Below are 15,707 nucleotides of genomic sequence, written 5' to 3'. Positions count from 1 at the left end.
AAATATATTGGTGGCGACTCTGTTCACATTTTCGCGAGCGTGCGACAATCCCAGCAGCTAATCTTTCATTTGCTATTTTAGCCTGCTCCTCAGTCAACTTCCTGTGAAAAGGTTTTGATTGATAGTGAGAAAATCCTGCCTGCACCATTTTCGAACCTTCTTGTCCATTCTTGTGGCTTCTTTGGTAACACCTCCACTGCGTTCGAGTCATGGGGTTCTTTCCTTTGTAGTTTGGAGATATGTAATCTCTTCTTTTAGATCCACTATCCGTCCAAGAGCCTTCAGCATTGGTTTCAGCGCCTTGAATCTGCCATTCTGGACGTTTACCTCTGAAGTTAATGGGTTTCACCCATTTGTCTTCAGGGACATCCGTCTTGGGACGGAAAGTCCTTGGTTTTTCAAACATCTTCCTGTATTCTCCAGCCCCTCGACCACTGTTTTCTCTTGTATACATGAATTGACGATTCTTGCCTCGACGAGGGTCGAACCTCACTTTGTTTGCAGCATCGACATTGAAAACAGCATCACACCTTGGGCATAATCCAACTTGAGAGTTGTTATTGTGACATCTCTCAAGGAATTTCAAAAGACTTTCTTTTGGTTCAGGATAAACCATGTTCAAAACTTTGCCATCAGTAGCGCCGTTTTGCTTTCTAACGAAACCATCAGTAGTCTCGGCCATCATCACATCAGCAAGCTCAGTATAGTGAGCCTCTTCGACTTGCATGGATGACTTTGGCTTTTCTCCAAACTGTAGCCTTCCTTCTTTCAAAGCTTTTTGCACCAAATCCCTGAAAAGGACACATTGAGAAGTTTTATGACCCAAGAAATTATGAAATTTACAAAATCCTCTTTTTTTTCTTTTGTTCGAGAGGAGGATTTTTAAGTCCTGGGGGTACTATGATTTGCCCATCAGAAACCAACAAATCAAATATTTCATCACATTTTGTTATATCAAATGAATATGTTTTACTAGAAAAATTTTCATTTTTACTTTCAATCAGATTTTTATCTTTTGAGGGCTTGAGCAATTTACAGATATATGGTGGCCCTGGCTTTAATTCAGCCACGTTGACCTCTCCCTCTTCGTATTCACTATCGCTATTAGAGTCGAACTCACTTGTAGTAACATAAGCTATCTTTTCTTTCTTATGATGCTTACTAACTCTGGCTTTTTCAGCTTTTAGCCTTTCGACCTGGCGTACTCTATCTGCCAGTTGTGCCATATCTCTCAAATGTTGGGTGTCTAATTTCTTCCTTATGGAATAATCTAACCCACCTGCAGCCATTTCGACTAACTCATCTTCAGGAATTTGTGTGAAACATCTAGCTTTCAGTAATCTAAAACGGTTTAGATAGTCATCGACTGGTTCTGTACCCTTTCGCCTAACTCCAGCTAATTCTTTCAAACTAATTTTCGACTGTCCCATATAAAATTGTTCATGGAACAATCGTTCTAATTGGTTCCATGAGAACAAAGATTGGGGAGATAAGGCCGTGAACCAAGTGAATGCATTTTTTGTTAAAGAACTTGGAAAATACTTCATCTTTAGATTTTCATTGTTTGCTATCTCTCCGGCCTCTGTCTGGAACCTAGCAATATGTTCGACCGTCGATTCGCCAGTCTCACCAGCAAACTTGGTGAATTTTGGGACTTTCCACCCCCTAGGAAACTCTGTTTGCCTTACATATTCTGACAACGGGGAAACAAAATTTAGTCTATGCAAACCTACATTTATTCCATTCTGAACTAAAATTTGTTCGACTACATTAGAGATATTATTGTGTCCAACGTTGACATCTTGCTGGATGTTCCTAAGAACCTGGTCAGCATCTTGATGCCTTTGTACTATTCTAGGGACCTCTTGCTCAATTTGATCTCCTTGTCCTATAGGTTCGACCCCTCTCACATTCGACCCTTGAGTAGTCGAAAGGTATGGTTGTGGGGGCGCTCTAAAGAAATCTGCAATTCTGGCCATTTGTCCAGCCAATATTTCATAACTTTGGTTCGTGTTATTTATCATGGGAGTAAAAACAGTTCCCATTTGTTGAGTAAGGGCATTCACCATTTCATGATTACTTTCGTCTATTTGTTGTCGAATTGACAACATTGACGTAGTACTTAGAGATGGCAAAGCCTGGTGATTATATCCTGTGCCTATAGGTCGACCCCCTGGATTTGATGTGCTTGTAGCCATCATGCTGTCAGAATATAATGAAGGATTTGTGTGCAAACCTTGCATCATAGACGTGGGCATTCCAAACTGAGGGTTAAAACCTGGTGGAGGCATCATTCCATGAAACGGCGGTCGTAATGGATTAAACGGTGACCGTACATTCGTTGGTGATGATACCAATATTGCTACCGTCGATCCACTAGTATTTGTTGTTCTAACTGGGGATGAATTTGCGGCATTTTGTGGTGTTGTTCCGGTCAGAACAACCCCTTGATTTCCAGAAAGATCAGAATTATTTGTATTAACTTCAGCCATGTTAGTTAATTTCCGACCACTTCTTAATATCATACATAACTATTATACTAACAAATATAAAACACACAGCAATTGACGTGTCCCACTGGGCGTGCCAATTTGTTTACCCAGAAAAATGGTAAACAAGCGCTAGTTTCCTTTTTAAAGGTTACTTTTGCGGAATCAACTAGAATACTCCAGGACTAATTGCTTTATTTTGTTATGTTATGTGTATCTGGTTTGTATTGAATGCAAAAGTGACTTTAAAGTAAAAGTAAACACTGAAATTAAAGGCTTTAAAGTAAATCAAAGCAATAAAAAAGCAGTAAATGAGCACTGAAAGATGAAATATAACGTAAAATGATTGCATTAATTAAACTGGTACGCATACGTACATTCCAAAGTTGCACTCGTCACTCATTATTGCACAGAGATTTGAGTTTACTTGTGTTTATGTAGAAAATGCGGACCTCTAAACTGTTCCTATGGAACTTGCTTAAATAGTAAAAATAAAATAACTACTAATAACGGTTGACTGATGATCAGTCAACACGTGTCTTCGACATGCAAGATCTTCAACTGTGAGACCTCCACGCGTCTCTTGTAACTGCTGAAAACCGTCTCCTTTTAACTTCTAATACCTTACGACTTCCACTTCAGTTTCTGCAGCAGAATTCTTAAGTCTTCGCATACTTTTGGTCGAACGCTGAAGTCTATGATAATCTTTCTAGTCGAACAGCTTCGACTACTAAGCATTACTTAGTCGAACCACTTCGACCCAAATGGCAATGTATTTATTTAATTAAGGCCCAATTACCAATTTAGGGCCTTTTTGCCAAATTGAGGCCCAATTACAAATTTTGAGCCCCAGTTGCCCATTTATTGGTAAGTCGAAATCCTAGGGTAACAATCTAACAGATCCAATACCTGCAATCTTACAAGCCTTGTTGTTTCCCAGCAATACTGATCCACCATCTTGATCACATAATTCCTCGAACAAGTCTTTGTTTGGAGTCATGTGCCAAGTGCAACCTGAATCCATAATCCACTCTCTTCTCGAGTCACTGCTTGAAACCACAAAAACATCAGATGATTCAAAATTATCTTGAACAATGGCTGCATTGCCATTATCCTTACCTCCATGATCTTTCAGGCGTTCAGGGCACACCTTTCTTGTGTGACCCTCCTTCTTACAATGATAGCATCGAATGCAAGATGCTTCGCCACTGTTAGACTTCGACTGGCTTTTACCCTTCTTGTCGAACTTACCATTCTTTCGCAAGAATTTTCCTTTGACGGCCAAACCTTCACCAACAGTCGAAGGTTTATGCTCCTTTCGTTCATTCAAGTCCTTAAAATACAAGGCTGATTGAACTTCTTCAAACGTCAGGGACTCCCTTCCATACAAGAGTGTTTCTTTGAAGTGAGCATGTGATCGAGGCGAAGCGCACAATAGTAACAGCGATTGATCTTCATCATCGATCTTCACATCAATATTTTCAAGATCAAGAATCAGCTTGTTGAACATATCCAACTGCTCAGCCAACACTTTATCTTCAACCATCTTGAATGAATACAAAGCTTGCTTCAGGTAGAGTCGATTTACCAGCGATTTGGTCATATACAAACTTTCAAGTTTCACCCATAAACCTGATGCCGTCGTCTCCTTTGATAACTGTCTGAGAACCTTATCACCAAGGCTCAACAAAATTGCGCTGTGTGCTTTCTCGATCATATTCGTCTTCTCCGCTGTCGTCAATTCTGCATTCATGGCTGCCTCTCCCTTCAACGCTTCCAAACAACCCTGCTGAACTAGTAGGGCTTTCATCTTCAAGCGCCACAGACCAAAATCATTCACTCCGGTGAATTTTTCAATCTCATACTTTGTTGAAGGCATCTTCTCCACGCTCACCGCACCAATTTGTTGTGAAAAACGATACCAATAACAAAGTATAATAGGGAATTATGGAGGAGAAGAAGAACACAAGAATTGGTTATAACTGCTATTCTCTCACTTTCTCTTAAAACAAGATTACAAGTTTACAAGAATATCAAATAACCTCTCTCACCCTAAATTAGGATTTGCAGCTTAACAATGATGAGAGACTAGTATGCTATTTATAATAAAACCTAACATACTAACTAATGGGCTTTTTCAGCAAGGCCCATTACACAAGCCAACTTAATAAACAAGCTAACTTAACAAATTAGGGTTTAAACACTAAAACCTAATTTAACATGCTAACAACCCTAGCATCTTCGACATCTGCATGCTAGACCCATCTTCGACTACAGCATGCACACTTCGACACCAGCATGTGAACAACCTTCGACTTCATGCTTAACTCTGTCGAACTGTCGAACCAAGAAGCTACCCTTCGACCATCCTAGAGTTCGACCCAATATCTCACATGATAATTAAAGGAACGAACCTCTTATGTGATGTAAATTGAGTTATATGAATGGTTAAAATCATAAGCACTCTGTGGTTGGAGTTATCAAAAGGTTGTATTAAGCTACCTATGGTGATTGTTATCATTCTAAAATCTCATGCCTCTTGAAATAGTATAAAATATAATTATCATGTTTTAATTGCTAAAGGAGTTGTGTCCACTATTTTTTTTATTGAAAAAAACTACAACGAATTTCATAACTTATTAAAGTTATATTATCCAAACCAAGTATCATATTTTATCATTGTAAAGCACGTACAAAGAAAAGAAATAACAGATTACTTGTATTAAAACTTTAAAGATTTCAACCCAACAAAATAGGTATAATACAATGTCATACCCCAAAATTTGCCCACCATAATCTCAAGATATTTTGGCTCAAGAAGTCTCAGCTCCAATTGCTCAAGTAGCAAGCATGCATACCTCCTTCCAAATGAAGACCCATAATATCATTCACTCATTTTTTATAACATTTATTTATTTTATTTGGATTTTATTCACTTAAAGTCTAAACAAACCAAATAAATATAAAAAATATTTGAATTAATCTATGTGAATTTATTTTAATCAGTCAAGAGGACCGTGGACAAATTATTGTCTATTCTCAGGTTTTATTTGATTTATTTAAAGCCAAATTAAAATCAAGTAAAATTATAGTTTAGCAATAAGAGATAAGTTAGGGTCCAAGCCCATTCTTTGACCTAATTTCATCTATTATATATACACAACAATACAAGTCATGAGGAAGGGTTCACACCGTCACGCTACAGCAAAAAACAACTACTAACCCTTACTCACAGTCTCACGTGAAACCCTTTTTCTTCACACTAATCCCTTCCGTTAACCTCTTGCCATCATCAAAAACACCATCCTCACTTCACAAACCATGTCATAATATCACCGCACAATCTGATACATGAATCTCATGTCAATTCAAACAATTCTAACAAATTTCATGTAAACATAAACTTACAGCAATTTGTACAAGCTTTTATTTTGCAGGGAAATCATGACGAAAGAAATCATCAAATTGTACAACAAGACCAACACAGAGCCATAATCGAAAAGAAAGAAGGAGAGTAATATGAGACCATCCACACCGTTCACTGGTTCAGGGCCTCTATGCCATGGCGTCAAATCAAAACTGCTGGAAACATAATACTGACGCAGCAGCATCATCGTTCACAACATCACAAATCGGCGACGGCTCAAACTTCACAACGTCGACGAAGCTGTAACATCAAGACAACCAAAAAAGCATCACCATCGGTAACTCTTGTTGTATTCTTTTCCATTTTAACACTGAGCTACTGTGTATTTGTTGAAATTTTAAGTCATTTTGTTGTTGAATGGTATTTCGTTTGATTTGTTCTTCCGTTTGCGATACCGATGATGTTGTCTAAATCCCTTTGCGGAACTTGTTTTGTGATTCATCGTGGTTGATTGTGGTTTCCGTTTGATATATTCCAACAAACCATAGCATGTTCTTGATGTTTGTATGCTTTCCTCTTGCTGTGTGATCCGAAATAGAATTAGACAAAGAGGCTGATTTCTTTGGGTTGTGGTTAAGAAGAAAAGGTTTTAGAGGGTACTGATAAGAAAGGAAAATATGTGTGTTCTATATCTCTCAGGTGTATAACATGTTGGTTCTAGTTCTAATTTTTTTTCTCTCATATGCCACGTGTCGGCCATCCAATGGCTCTTGTACAATTTTGAAAAGTCAAAATATCTCAGCTTTAGAAGTGGTCCGCCCCTGGTATACTCATATGTTTTTTTTTAATTATTTTTCTCCCTTATTGCATTTAATCATTTAGGGTATTCATCATGAGTTTTCTCTTGGTCTTTATTTAAGTCTGTTATTAGTATCATGCTTATGGCTTATTATCCTGTTTGTAGTTTACTATATAGTTCATAGGACTAATTTTTAGCTTAGATAATAGTTGCTTAACTTGTGCTATGTAGAATTAATACAAAGATATAAAATTTGTCGTTAATTCTTCAGTTAATAAAAAAGAATATATCAAAAGAATTTGTTTTAATATTTCTCTTTTAGAATTTAATATGTCATTTTAGATTCTTCTTTTAACTAAAAATTATTTATATTTTATCATCTCTCATTACCATTATATATATATATATATATATATATATATATATATATATATATATATATATATATATATATATATATATATATATATATATATATCCGTACTAACACATTCTTGTTTTTGCGAGGTACATTCGAGTTGTTTATCTATTCTTGCGAATATTCGCAAATTCATCCTCAATCTCCTACCATCCAGATCTAACGCACACAAAGCTGAAGGTTTACCATGCACAGGCACCCTCAAAGGCTGCCACAATGAACCAAAACTAACTTTTCAGGGTTAACCTTGAAGGCGCCCTATCAACCATATCAGATCAAATGCAAAAAGCTAAGTGCCCTTCATTTAATTACTTATCTCAAATTATTGTCTCGACCTTCTTATTTTAGGGTTAGAAACGTTCGCCTCTGAATTAGCCATACACTCACCCTATTTTTGGTTTGTTTGCCTTTTCAGGGTTCGTTGATTGTCAAAGCTACGAGTTTGGTATCCCTAAACTCTAATCTTTTATTCTTTCTGTTTAATTAGTACTTATGTCAAACCCTATTAAGGGATCCGCTGGTTTCATTGTCCCCTCCCCCATATTACTGTTTCTTGCCTTATATTATCTGCGTGGTTAGTAAAATAGGGAGTGACAACTATTAAATTGAATTAGCCTCATTAATTTACAAGATAATATAATTGAATATAATCACGTGATTGGTGCACACACGCACGCTTTTGGGTAATCCTCTCTGTTGCCTTGTTGCCTGTTGCCTTGTTGCCTGCTGCCTGTTGCCTTTGTGTTTTTTGCAGAATAAGCCACGTCCCTCGAATACGAGGATACCTCAGCCATGCTGCCTCGATAAATAAAGGTCATACGACCCTAAATGATGCTGCCTTCGATACACAAATGACCTCGACCCTCGGATGTTGCCTACGAAAAAAGGCTGAGGTATCTTCTGGCTGCCTACGAAATGGCTTATTCTGATCCTTGCCTTAGACTACCTGCCCTTCTATGGCGTGGGACAGTCTTATGGCAAAGGATGCTTCGATGATCCTTCAACCTCCAAACGAAAGGCTTCCTGCCCTCTTATGGCAAGGATAGACCCTTTCATTCTGAAAGGCTAAAAAGAGACCTATCATCTGAGTTTAAGGTAATTGCCCCTAATTGCCTTGCAATGCTCATCTTTAATATTCTTTCTCACAATTCTTCGAAAACTGGCTACGCTCATTTACGAGCTAAAGTCCCTATCTCTTTCATCTACATTTTCTAAACAAACGAGCAAGCAAAGCAATTAAGAGCCCATGGAAAACCATGGATGCAAAGGGTGCCTTACACCTTCCCTTTGCATAAATTACCCCCGAACTCAGATTTTCTTTAAAAGGTTTTTTTCTGTTTCTTTTTGCCTTTCCGAATTTTGTTTGGATAAAATAAAAGTCGGTGGCGACTCATGCTTAACCGCGACATTCCGATTAATAAAAAGTCAGTTCACCGTATTACAGAACTGGCGACTCTGCTGGGGATGCTTTCGAATTAAAAGAGGGGTTACCTTAAAGTTTAGGATCACTTTAATAATTGTTTGTTTGCTTGCTTTACTTTCCAAGGTTGTTTTGGGTATTGAAAGGAAGATGAATCCTATACCCGGATTTGAGTGCACCTTAAGATAGGAGCGGCATAGTCATGGAGACCTCCCTTGTGCATGCTTGGGATTGGTCAAAATGAAGTTCGCGCTTGAGTTAGGCCTCCACTGGTTATTGTGTACCTCTTTTGCATGAGAGAGGTTTACGCATGTATCTTTGGGTGCGTCGGAGCTCAAGGACCTTTAGTCACCTTTAACCCATCTTGGCCTTTAGGAACGTGGTGGGGGGACTACTCTTGATGCATGTTAAGGGCATAGTCGCTACCCGATACTACAACTCAGATAGGTTCTCTCTCAAAGTATCATTGCGTGGTATGCATGTACCATGTTCGAGGGTGCTTTGGAGGGGCTGACAATTCTGAGTAACTTGGTAGAACCCGTTGCTGATATCATCCTTATCCTTAGAAGTACCTTTGGGGAAGGGTAGTTACCCGGTCATACTCCATGCAAGCCTTTAAACTTAAGGACTCTTGTGTGACTTGTTTGTTATCTAACCTTTCCATTTCCTTGCAGGATTTGCTTGTAGGACATTTCGTCCTCATTACCTTATGCTCTAACCTTTCCATTTCCTTGCAGGATTTGCTGGTAGGACATTTCGTCCTCATTACCTTATGCTTTAACCTTTTATTTTCTTGCAGGATTTGCATGTAGGACATCTCGTCCTTATGACCTTATGCTTTACTTAATGCATTGCATCGCACTCGCATTACATCATGACATCATAACATAGCATGTTAACTAACCCTTTCAAGGATCTTAGGGATTTAGGGCGCACAATTTCAGGTACTCTTATCAAGGACTAAAATCCTATCAAGGGGCAAGAGGATTTATTTTCCTCTAGCCACATACCTGCCGATTCAAAGGTTTAGCACCTAACAAGGGGCAAGAGGATTTACTTTCCTCTGGCCATGTACCTCCAAATTCAGAAGTATCCCGAATCAGAGGCGATGACCCACTCGATATGGTGAGCTTGATTCTCAAAGAAGGATGTTCAAAGACAAGAGTCAGAATTCTTCAAACAAATATGCGACCAAATCACTTTCCAATGTTGCTAACTTAACTCCTAAAGATCCTTGAAAACATTGCATTTTCATTCATGACATCGCATATTTCTAACTTTGTTTTCAGGTTCCGCCTCGACAATCATTCCTCTCAGATATAATCGAGCTGGAAATTCATTCTGACAAGCCCTTTTACATTCCAAAACTTCGTCAAATAACTCATCGACTCTAACAAGCAAGCATTCTCTATCAGATATGGTCCAATGTATGACCCGTTCCGGTATTCCCTATCAGATATGGTCCAATGTATGACCCGTTCCGGTATCTTCAGTCAGATATGGTCTAATGTATGACTCGTTCTGGCATTATTCATCAGATATGGTCTAATGTATGACTCGTTCTGACATTCCCCTTCAGATATGGTTTTGATATCCTTCAACAGATATAGTCCAATGTATGACTCGTTCTGACATTCCAACAGATATGGTCTAACGTACGACTCGTTCTGCTATCCTTCAACAGATATAGTCCAATGTATGACTCGTTCTGACATTCCAACAGATATAGTCCAATGTATGACTCGTTCTGACATTCCAACAGATATAGTCCAATGTATGACTCGTTCTGACATTCCAACGGATATGGTCTAACGTACGACTCGTTCTGCTATTCCTCAACAGATATGGTCTAAAGCATGACCCGTTCTGGTCTTCTCAATCAGATACACATTCCGGAAGCTCAAACCCCGGATGCTCTGAATCTCTACACCAGCTCCACAACAACGACGCAAGCCAGACGTACCTAATCGTCAATTCACCGAGATCAATATGTCATTGGCTCAAGCGTTACAACATCCATTGAAGATCGAATTGATTACTCTGAGGGACCCTCCTAAGAATGCTAACACCTCCACTCCTGACTATAAACTTAATGCAAGGTGCGGGTACCATTCCAACATTCCTGGACATTACACAAACAAATTGCTGGACATTGAAGAATAAGATCCAAAAGCTGATCAATGACGGAGAAATCAAATCCAACTCGCCTGAAACTCCTGTGGTGATCACCGCTCCTATGCCTAGTCATGACAAGACTGATTGACGTCTAGACGGACGAACTTTTGGATCATTAGATCTACTTTCATTTGCAAGTTCCTTTTCTGTTTGTTTAAACATCTGACTCATGATAGACATTATCTGTTTTAATAATCATCATCAGTGCATTGCATATGTTTGTCTTGAATAAATTATTTCGTTATCACTCATTTTAAATTACGTCTTTATTCTGCATATGTTTTTGCGACACTCAACTCCTGCTAAAGTTGTATACCTTTTGAGGGAGGATGACGAAAGCGATACCGCAACTTCATACAATATGCTTTTGAACAGACTATGCTGACGATGTACAGGCATTGTTTCAATTCCTAAACAGCGGAGATATAAGGATGTTAATCCCTCGTCAACCCCCTTGAGCCTAAGAAGTAGAAGTTTCTTTTTGTACTAAAACCCTTGATCATAACCTGGGGCAGGGTAGTTCTCAGTTAATTTGGCTGTGCATTCTATTTTAAGAGAATCATTCAGTACACCTTTCAACAAAGGTTTCAATCATAAACGTTCAACCATACACATCAAAGAAGTGTTGGAGATGTCAACCAAAAGACAATGATGGTTCATCAATCATTAAGCAACGCAGTCAATATCTTTCAAAAGGAAATAATGAAAAAACATATGTACAAAGAAAAGCCTGCTAAGTCAAAAATCAAAAAGGTGACTTAGGCAAAAAAAAATCAAGGCATCCCGCTGACTGTAAGCTCAAAATAGACAGTTCAGGCAAAAGTTAGGGATATCAAAAAGAAAAAAAAAAGAGAGAAGTCAATAAATTCTTGAACAACTCAAAGTTGTGACTACCAAAAGGAAGAAGTGACTGCCATCTCAAAAGTTCTCCCTGCTTGTGAACCATCATCATTATCAAAGGTGCAAATCCAAAAGTCTCTTGGAACCTGAATGCGTAAGTTGAATTAACTGAGCTTAGGACTGAAGATCATCACGAAGAGGGGTGGGTACAATCAAATTTTGAGCCTTTATCCTTTGTTTCTTAAACCGTGAACCAAGCCACGTTACAACCCTTGAAAGTCCTAACTGAAGCATGGTTAGTTCGAAAGCATACTGTCACCAAAAAGGTATCCCGACTCCTTAAAGTTTACCAAAATGCTGAGTTGGTATTTCTTTTTTACAAACATCACGTTGTTACAAATATCATGTTTTACAAATATCGCGCTTTACATCTCTTGTTTTAATGTTTTCAAAAACTCAAGACAAACGTATGCATTGCATCTCATGAATCCATTATTAAACATATTCTGCTACATAATTTCAAATGTTAGCATCAGAAAGAACTTGCACAGGGTACAACTAATGACTGAAAGTTATCCCGACAGACAAGATTACGCCAAGAAGCAATATATCCTACGTATACAAGGGGCATGGCATGCTTTGCTCAACCAATCTGGGGCAATCCAGTCAAGATTATAAGAATCTGTCAAAAGCCAGACAATCAAAGGCATACACCTCAAGTGGGTTTCAAACTATTTGTCCAAACAATCTGGGGCAATCAAGTCAAGATTCCGAGAACCTCTCAAGGATGCCAAAATAATCAGGGGCACGCATCCAAGAAAATCTGAAGCTACTTCTCAACCAACATAGGACATCATATTGGGCATATGATTACTAGGGGCATGTCTCCTAAAGTGCACATCTTATAAAGGCCTCGCAAGGCGAATCTTTCCAAAGTTCCTGCTAACTGGGGGGCAAATCTATACAAGTCCAGTTTGACATTTTAAGTGACGTGTCCTAATCAAATCCAAGAATGGTAGTTACTATAATACTGGGGGCAACTTTCACCCATGTCTCCCCACAGAGTCGGGTTCACAAGATCATATCCCCACAGAGTAATCATTAAGAAGATATCTTCAAACGCTCCCGACAAAGACATGGCTCCCCAACAGAGTTTACATCTTCGACACTATTATTTCTCCAACAAGTTGCTCTTCTTCAACATGGTCCATTTATATCTCTAAATCAGGGTACATCAAATTACTGATCATCCCCAAGCAGAAACCGTAAATCCCCAGCTGAACATCTTCAAAGATACCGAGATTTATTTTCTCAATCAAGACAACATGAATCATATGTCATAAACATATTCATACAATTGCATACACGTTCATACATAATACATAAAACAGCGCGACAATTGCATACATAACATACGAGGTCCTCATTTATTTTGAGAATCCCGTCACACAAACACATTGCATGCATCATGACATGGCATAAAGAAAGCTAACCTCTACTTTTCAGGATACCACTATCTCCATTTACAAGAGTTAAGTAGACACCTTTGACGGTTCCTTAACAATCTATTTTCAAGTATTAAGTCGATACCTTTGACGGTTCCTTAATATATCAAGAGTTAAGTCGACACCTTTGACGGTTCCTTAACGACACCCTTCAGATATAAGTCGACACCTTTGACGGTTCCTTATACAAACTATCTGCATATCTGAGTCGATACCTTTGACGGTGCCTCAATGATATGTTTCAAATTTAAGTCGATACCTTTGACGGTTCCTTAACAACACATTTTCAGATATGAGTCGACACCTTTGACGGTTCCTTATACAATCTATCTACATATCTGAGTCGATACCTTTGACGGTGCCTCAATGATATGCTTCAGAGTTAAGTCGATACCTTTGACGGTTCCTTAACGACACACTTCAGATATAAGTCGACACCTTTGACGGTTCCTTATACAATCTATCTGTATATCTGAGTCGATACCTTTGACGGTGCCTCAATGATATGCTCCAAAGTTAAGTCGACACCTTTGACGGTTCCTTAACGACACCCTTCAGATATAAGTCGACACCTTTGACGGTTCCTTATACAAACTATCTGCATATCTGAGTCGATACCTTTGACGGTGCCTCAATGATATGTTTCAAATTTAAGTCGATACCTTTGACGGTTCCTTAACGACACACTTCAGATATAAGTCGACACCTTTGACGGTTCCTTATACAATCTATCTGTATATCTGAGTCGATACCTTTGACGGTGCCTCAATGATATGTTTCAAATTTAAGTCGATACCTTTGACGGTTCCTTAAATAACCCAACACAGATTTGAGTCGATACCTTTGACGGTTCCTCAACATTCAAAAAAGGGAAGACAACAAAAGCAGAATTTTTGCAACAATCCATACTCCAACAACTACCAGATGGCATCTATAAGCCCATCTCCGACAAAAGTCCCTACTTCAGCTAGGGCAAATTTCTTGGTATTCTAGTGTTCAATCATCTTCCACCTTCAGATACCGACTGGCATACAAACCACTCTACATCTTCAGGTTTAAGATAATTGAACAGGGGCAGCTGTCATACCCCAAAATTTGCCCACCATAATCTCAAGATATTTTGGCTCAAGAAGTCTCAGCTCCAATTGCTCAAGTAGCAAGCATGCATACCTCCTTCCAAATGAAGACCCATAATATCATTCACTCATTTTTTATAACATTTATTTATTTTATTTGGATTTTATTCACTTAAAGTCTAAACAAACCAAATAAATATAAAAAATATTTGAATTAATCTATGTGAATTTATTTTAATCAGTCAAGAGGACCGTGGACAAATTATTGTCTATTCTCAGGTTTTATTTGATTTATTTAAAGCCAAATTAAAATCAAGTAAAATTATAGTTTAGCAATAAGAGATAAGTTAGGGTCCAAGCCCATTCTTTGACCTAATTTCATCTATTATATATACACAACAATACAAGTCATGAGGAAGGGTTCACACCGTCACGCTACAGCAAAAAACAACTACTAACCCTTACTCACAGTCTCACGTGAAACCCTTTTTCTTCACACTAATCCCTTCCGTTAACCTCTTGCCATCATCAAAAACACCATCCTCACTTCACAAACCATGTCATAATATCACCGCACAATCTGATACATGAATCTCATGTCAATTCAAACAATTCTAACAAATTTCATGTAAACATAAACTTACAGCAATTTGTACAAGCTTTTATTTTGCAGGGAAATCATGACGAAAGAAATCATCAAATTGTACAACAAGACCAACACAGAGCCATAATCGAAAAGAAAGAAGGAGAGTAATATGAGACCATCCACACCGTTCACTGGTTCAGGGCCTCTATGCCATGGCGTCAAATCAAAACTGCTGGAAACATAATACTGACGCAGCAGCATCATCGTTCACAACATCACAAATCGGCGACGGCTCAAACTTCACAACGTCGACGAAGCTGTAACATCAAGACAACCAAAAAAGCATCACCATCGGTAACTCTTGTTGTATTCTTTTCCATTTTAACACTGAGCTACTGTGTATTTGTTGAAATTTTAAGTCATTTTGTTGTTGAATGGTATTTCGTTTGATTTGTTCTTCCGTTTGCGATACCGATGATGTTGTCTAAATCCCTTTGCGGAACTTGTTTTGTGATTCATCGTGGTTGATTGTGGTTTCCGTTTGATATATTCCAACAAACCATAGCATGTTCTTGATGTTTGTATGCTTTCCTCTTGCTGTGTGATCCGAAATAGAATTAGACAAAGAGGCTGATTTCTTTGGGTTGTGGTTAAGAAGAAAAGGTTTTAGAGGGTACTGATAAGAAAGGAAAATATGTGTGTTCTATATCTCTCAGGTGTATAACATGTTGGTTCTAGTTCTAATTTTTTTTCTCTCATATGCCACGTGTCGGCCATCCAATGGCTCTTGTACAATTTTGAAAAGTCAAAATATCTCAGCTTTAGAAGTGGTCCGCCCCTGGTATACTCATATGTTTTTTTTTAATTATTTTTCTCCCTTATTGCATTTAATCATTTAGGGTATTCATCATGAGTTTTCTCTTGGTCTTTATTTAAGTCTGTTATTAGTATCATGCTTATGGCTTATTATCCTGTTTGTAGTTTACTATATAGTTCATAGGACTAATTTTTAGCTTAGATAATAGTTGCTTA

This window comes from Vicia villosa, linkage group LG1, assembly GCF_029867415.1.
Source record: "Vicia villosa cultivar HV-30 ecotype Madison, WI linkage group LG1, Vvil1.0, whole genome shotgun sequence".
Classification (NCBI taxonomy): Eukaryota; Viridiplantae; Streptophyta; class Magnoliopsida; order Fabales; family Fabaceae; genus Vicia; species Vicia villosa.
Note: the sequence above shows the minus strand (reverse complement) of the source record.